The sequence below is a fragment of the Bombus huntii genome, chromosome 2 (genome assembly GCF_024542735.1).
Source record: "Bombus huntii isolate Logan2020A chromosome 2, iyBomHunt1.1, whole genome shotgun sequence".
NCBI classification, from domain to species: Eukaryota; Metazoa; Arthropoda; class Insecta; order Hymenoptera; family Apidae; genus Bombus; species Bombus huntii.
Window position 1 is genome coordinate 22,077,342 of NC_066239.1, and position 7,828 is coordinate 22,085,169.

Here is a 7,828-nt window from a genome sequence, read left to right on the forward strand (position 1 = left end):
CTATTGATTTATAACATTTAAGCTATTAATTTATAACATTTAAGCCATTAATTTGTAATTTTTAAACTATTAATTTATAACATTTAAGGAATTATTTTATAACGTCAAAACTATTAATTTATAACATTTATGCTACTGATTTATAACATTTAAGCTATTAATTTATAATATTTATGCTATTGATTTATAACATTTAACCTATTAATTTACAACATTTAAACTATTAATTTATAACATTTAAGCTATTAATTTATAATATTTATGCTATTGATTTATAACATTTAAGCTATTAATTTATAACATTTAAGCCATTAATTTGTAATTTTTAAACTATTAATTTATAACATTTAAGGAATTATTTTATAACGTCAAAACTATTAATTTATAACATTTAACCTATTAATTTACAACATTTAAACTGTTAGTTTATAACATTTAAGCTATTAATTTATAACATTTAACCTATTAATTTACAACATTTAAACTATTAATTTATAACATTTAAGCTATTAATTTATAACGTCTAGGCCATTAATTTACAACATTTAAACTGTTATTGTATACATTTATGGTATTAATTTATAACATTTAAGCTATTAATTTTTAACGTCTAGGCCATTAATTTGTAACTTTTAAACTATTAATTTATCACATTTGAGCTATTAATATACAACATTTAAACTATTAATTTATAACATTTAAGCTATTAATTTACAACATTTAAACTATTAATTTATAACATTTAAGCCATTAATCTAATACAATTACTCCATTAATTATTAACAGTTATACCAATAATTTATAACCACATTCTCCCATTAATTCAAAGTAGTTATGCTCTTAATTTATAGCAGCTGTACCGTTAATCGGTTGTAACTCTACATTCATTGATTTAAATCAATACCATCAATTCGTAGTGAGTGAATTAATGATTTATTTTGTTTCATTTTATTAACGAAATCTATCAAGTCTTTGAAGTACTATTTTATTTCTATATAGCATTATTTTTTAATTTTAAATACAGTATCTAATTTCTCATTTCACTATTTCGTATAAAACCAGTGGTAACACAGAGTGTAATCTTAAGATGAAATTTTCCATGTCTGCTCAAAACTAAGGAAACAACACCATATTCATGGAATCAAGGAAACGAGTGCAATTTAACCGAAGGCAACCACATCTTATCTGTAGCTGGACATGAGTCAGAGGACATTTCAAATCATGTTGTTGTTTTGCCTCGGAGTATCAAGACCGTTAGATTACAAGTAATGTAAGAACAAATAAACTCCGGACAAAACAATATCGCCGCTACAATGTCGCTTTATTATAAAATAATTTTACATTTCTGCTTCCAATGCTTAAAAACTGTTTATGTAAATGGGACCCGAGCGTAGTTACCTCCTCGTGGTGGGTCCCGGTAATTGGTATCGTTTTCCAAATAATAATACACCAAGTACTATTTTGAATATTAGTATTATTATTTGAGAAACGATATCAAGCTAAAAACTACTTGAACATAGTCTGGTCTTGATCATCCAAAATAGTTTTGGTGATCTAGACTGGACTAATATCCCCCCGCGGGGGCGCCGTGGGACATCGTGGGACATCGTGGGACATCGCGGGATACCGTGGGATGCGAGCGTTTTAGCCTTAATTAATCATAAGATAGATACTTATGTTATGTGCATTGTAAGCTCATTCTGTACAAAAATACTTATCTATCTTGGAACGAAAAATAAAAATCTCGTTTCTCGTGATCCCCTCGCTTACTACACTGGAAAAATTGTTCCCACGATTTATCGGTTCACGGTCGCTCAGTTCTTTCAAACCGTAGCGTGACGTACTCGCTCGCGCGTATTCCGGGTACGTGCGGGTCAACGTGCACTGGACAACTCTTTGGATTCGTAAGTCGCCCCAAGCACACCTCTGTCTTGATGACTACTCGACGACTGCTCGTCGTTTGCCTCGAATCACGGTAGTTGTCATCGCACTGGTGATGCCTGCGATCCGCAATACTGTCCGATTTTTACTTCGGTACTCGGGCAGAGACCTGCATTTCACGTCCTCCGTAATCCTGTTCAAGTGACGAACCCGCGGGGGTGGACCCCACTGTTCAGTTGGGGCCTCGCCTTTGTAATCCTGTTCAGCGGTCCCTCCCCGGGCCTTCATTTGTTCAGTTGGAGTGTGTTAAATTGCAGGCCTATTTGCTGGATTACTCGTATCATCGGTCGGTGCCATCGACCGTGATAAGATCCAGACGACGTGGCAGGAATCGGGCGAAGGTCAATGCTTGGGCTTTCCGCTGAACCTTAGGGTTATCTGGTGCATGTCATGTAGGTTTGTTAGTTCTTTCGAGTGACCGTGATTTCGTTCGTTCCGAGCGCGGCGCGGTTTTTCTTTCATCGTCTGATTGTTGGGGCTCCTTTTCCATAGTAGCCCCATTTTTTTTCTTTCGTTCCAAGTTAGACAAAAGTGTCTTTGATACGGAATGTTGCGGATAGGGTTGCGAATTATTGTACGATGTTTGTACTGATCGATGTAAGCGTTGTATGGGAGATGAATGTTGCGTTGCGTGGGAGATAGATATTGCGTTGTGTAAGCTTTGTTTTGCGTTTGTAAAGATTCGTGTAACTGCTGCGTAGGAGATAGGTGTTTCGCGGTTAGGCTACGAAATAACTATCTCTTTACGCAGGCCCATGAAGTAGAGTCAGAACTCGACATTCTTGCCAGTAGGTTGAATGTCGAGACCGATGCATAATGTTACATAACTCATGGGCGGGTCTCGTGCGTAGTCACCTCCTCGTGGTGAGACCTGGTAATTGGCATCGTTTTTCAAAAATTAATCAGTTGATTAATCTTTGGAAAGCGATACCAAGCCAAGAAGTACGTAACAGTCCAGTTTGGATCACCAAAAGCCTCTAAGAGAATTCTGTCCAAACTAATTGATAGTCGAAAATTAGTATTAAAGAAGTGTGAATTTAGTCTTAGTTTGCAGAAACTATTAAAATTATAAAAATGGATATCGTATTAAATAGTTAAAGAAGCCAATTTACGATAAAAATTAAGAAATAGTTCAATTTGATTTTGCTATAATGGAAAAACCGTCTCCTGCTAAGTCAAAAAATCGTTACCGTTTGATTAACAAACCGGCATCTTGTCAAGGTATATAAGGAACACGGAAGTCGCGCGCGAGCTCTTTTGTGCCTGAAATTCCGGAGAGTGAACATCGAAGGTAAATAAAAAAAGAATCAAATAACAACATTGCAACCAGTAATTTATAACGTCTAAACCATTAATTTACAACACTTAAGCTAGTAATTTATAACATTTATGCTATTAATTTATAACATTTAAGCTATTAATTTACAACATCTAAGCCATTAATTTACAATATTTAAACTGTTATTTTATACATTTAAGCCATTAATTAATAACATTTAAGGAATTATTTTATAACGTCAAAACTATTAATTTGTAACATTTATGCTATTGATTTATAACATTTATGCTATTAATTTATAACATTTAAGCCATTAATTTGTAATTTTTAAACTATTAATTTATAACATTTAAGCTATTAATTTACAACATCTAAGCCATTAATTTACAACATTTAAACTGTTAGTATATACATTTAAGCCATTAATTTATAACATATAAGCCGTTAATTTCTAACATTTAAACTATTAATTTATAACATTCAAGTCATTAATTTATAAAGTTTAAGCTATTAATTTACAACATCTAAGCCATTAATTTACAACATTTAAACTGTTATTTTATACATTTATGCCATTAATTTATAACATTTAAGCTATTAATTTACAACATTTAAGCTATTAATTTATAACATTTATGCTATTGATTTATAACACTTAAGCTATTAATTTATAACATTTAAGCCATTAGTTTGTAATTTTTAAACTATTAATTTATAACATTTCATCTATTAATTTACAACATCTAAGCCATTAATTTACAACATTTAAACTGTTATTCTATACATTTAAGCCATTAATTTATAACATTTAAGCTATTAATTTACAACATTTAAACTGTTATTTTATACATTTAAGCCATTCATTTCTAACATTTAAACTATTAATTTCTAATATTTAAGCCATTAATTTACAACATCTAAGCCATTAATTTACAACATTTAAACTGTTAGTTTATACATTTAAGCCATTAATTTATAACATTTATGCCGTTAATTTCTAACATTTAAACTATTAATTTATAACATTCAAGCCATTAATTTATAAAGTTTAAGCTATTAATTTACAACATCTAAGCCATTAATTTACAACATTTAAACTGTTATTTTATACATTTATGCCATTTATTTATAACATTTAAGCTATTAATTTAGAACATTTAAACTATTAATTTATAACATTTAAGAAATTAATTTATAACATTTATGCTATTAATTTATAACATTTAAGCTATTAATTTACAACATCTAACCCATTAATTTACAATATTTAAACTGTTATTTTATACATTTAAGCCATTAATTTATAACATTTAAGGAATTAATTTATAACGTAAAAACTACTAATTTATAACATTTATGCTATTGATTTATAACATTTAAGCAATTAATTTATAACATTTATGCTATTGATTTGTAACATTTAAGCTATTAATTTACAACATTTAAGCTATTAATTTACAACATTTAAACTATTAATTTATAACATTTAAGCTATTAATTTACAACGTCTAGGCCATTAATTTACATCATTTAAATTGTTATTGTATACATTTATGCTATTAATTTATAACATTTAAGCTAGTAATTTTTAACGTCTAGGCCATTAATTTGTAACTTTTAAACTGTTATTTTATACATTTAACCATTAATTTATAACATTTAAACCATTAATTTATATCACCTGTGCCATTAATTTATAACATTTAAGCCATTAATCTAAAACAATTACTCCATTAATTCTTAACAGTTATACCAATAATTTTTAACCACATTCTGCCATTAATTCAAAGTAATTACGCTGTTAATTTATAGCAGTTGCACCGTTAATCGGTTGTAACTCTACATTCATTGATTTAAATCAATACCATCAATTCGTAGTGAGTGAATTAATTATTTATTTTGTTTCATTTTATTAACGAAATCTATCAAGTCTTGGATGTACTATTTTATTTCTATATAGCATTATGTTTTAGTTTTAAATACAGTATTTAATTTCTCATTTCACTATTTCGTATAAAACCTGTTTTAACACAGAGTGTAATCTTAAGATGTAATTTTCCATGTCTGCTCAAAACTAAGAAAACAACACCATATTCATGGAATCATGGAAGCGAGTGCAATTTAACCGAAGGCAACCACATCTTATCTGTAGCTGGACATGAGTCAGAGGACATTTCAAATCATGTTGTTGTTTTGCCTCGGAGTATCAAGACCGTTAGATTAAAAGTATTGTAAGAACAAATAAACTCCGGGCAAAACAATATCGCCGCTATAATGTCGCTTTATTATAAAATAATTTTGCATCTCTGCTTCCAATGTTTAAAAACTGTTTATGCAAATGGGACCCGAGCGTAGTTACCTCCTCGTGGTGGGTCCCGGTAATTGGTATCGTTTCCCAAATAATAATACACCAAGTACTATTTTGAATATTAGTATTATTAGTTGAGAAACGATATCAAGCTAAAAACTACTTGAACATAGTCTGGTCTAGATCATCCAAAATAGTTTTGGTGATTTAGACCGGACTAAGACCACCCCGCGGGGGCGCCGTGGGACATCGTGGGACACCGTGGGACACCATGGGATGCGTGCGTCTTAGTCTTAATTAATCGTAAGTTAGATACCTATGTTATGTGCATTGTGAGCTCATTCTGTACAAAGATACTTATCTATCTTGGAACGAAAAATAAAAATCTCGCCTCTCATGATCCCCTCGCTTACCACACTGGAAAAATTGTTTCCGCGATTTATCGGTTCACGGTCGCTCAGTTCTTTCAAACCGTATCGTGACGTACTCGCTCGTGCGTATTCCGGGTACGTGCGGGTCAACGTACACTGGACAACTCTTTGGATTCGTAAGTCGCCCCAAGGACACCTCTGTCTTGGTGACTGCTCGACGACTGCTCGACGTTCGCATCGGATCGCGGGAGTTGTCGTCGCGCCGGTGATGCTAGCTAACCTGTTGGGGATTCAGTCGTGGATCTGCAGTCCTGTCCGATTGGTACTTTGGTACTCGGTCAGGGACCTGCAATTTCACGTCCTCCGTAATTCTGTTCGGGCCCGCGGGAGTGGTCCCTACTGTTCAGTTGAGGTCAATGCCTTCGTAATCCTGTTCAGCGGTCCCTCCCCGTGAGTGGACCCCACTGTTCAGTTGAGGCCTCTTGCCTTCGTAATCCTGTTCAGCGGTCCATCCCCGGGTTCCACATGTTCAGTTGGAGTGTGTTAAGTTGCTGGCCTATGTGCCGGATCCACGGCTGAATTACCCGTGGATCACTAGCATCATCGGTCGGCGCCATCGACCGCGACTCGTGTAAGTTTCGAACGGCGAAACAGGAATCGAGTTACGGTCAATTCTTGGGCTTTCCGCTGAACCTCGGGGTTATCTCGTGTACGGGGGTACGTCGCGTAATTTTGTGAGTTCTTTCGAGAGATCGCGATCTCATTCGTTTCGGGCGCGGCGTCATTTTTTCCTTTATCATCTGATTCATCGGGCATTTTCTTGTTTTCCCATTTTTAAGGGATACTTATTGAGATCACGTTAGAGTTTATAACTTTTCAGTATCTTCAATATCTTATAGTGTCGCAAAAGTAGAACGATAACTAGTTTAGTACAGCGACTCGTATGTCCCTTCTGCGAGACACGAAATGGTATATACAGTGTCAGTAGCTACGTTTTCTTCCTTTCATTCCAAGTTAGATAAATGTGTGTTTGATACCGAATGATGCCAGTAGGGATGCGAATTATTGTACGATATTTGTACTGTCGATGTAATCGTTGTGTGGGAGATGGATGTTGCGTTACGTAGGCTTTGTTCTACGTTTGTAAAGATTCATGTAAGCGCTGCGTTGGAGATATGTGTTTCGCAGTTAGGCTACGAAACAACTATTTCCATACGCAGGCCCATGGTTAAGTAGAGTCAAAACTCGACATTCTGCTAACAGGTTGAATGTCGAGATCGAATGTGTAGTGTTACATAACCCATGGGCGGGTCTCGTGCGTAGTCACCTCCTCGTGGTGGGACCTGGTAATTGGCATCCTTTTCCAAAAATTAATCAGTTGATTAATCTTTGGAAAACGATGCCAAGCTAAGAACTACGCAACAGTCCAGTTTGGATCACCAAAAGCCTCTAAGAGAATTTTGGATGATCTAGACTGGACTGCACCGTGGGACATCGTTGGACACCGTGGGACGTCGTCGGTCCAGTGTGGGTCACCAAATGCCTCTAAGAGAATTTTGGATGATCTAGACTGGACTGCACCGTGGGACATCGTTGGACACCGTGGGACGTCGTCGGTCCAGTGTGGGTCACCAAATGCCGCGAAAAGAATTTTGGATGATCTACACTGGACTGCAACGTGGGACATCGTCGGTCCAGTGTGTGTCACCAAATGCCGCGAAAAGAATTTTGGATGATCTACACTGGACTGCAACGTGGGACATCGTCGGTCCAGTGTGGGTCACCAAATGCCGCGAAAAGAATTTTGGATGATCTACACTGGAATGCAACGTGGGACACCGTGGGATACCGTCGGTCCAGTTTGGGTCTCCAAAAGCCTCCAACAGAATTTTGGATGATCTAGACTGGACTGCACCGTGGGACATCGTT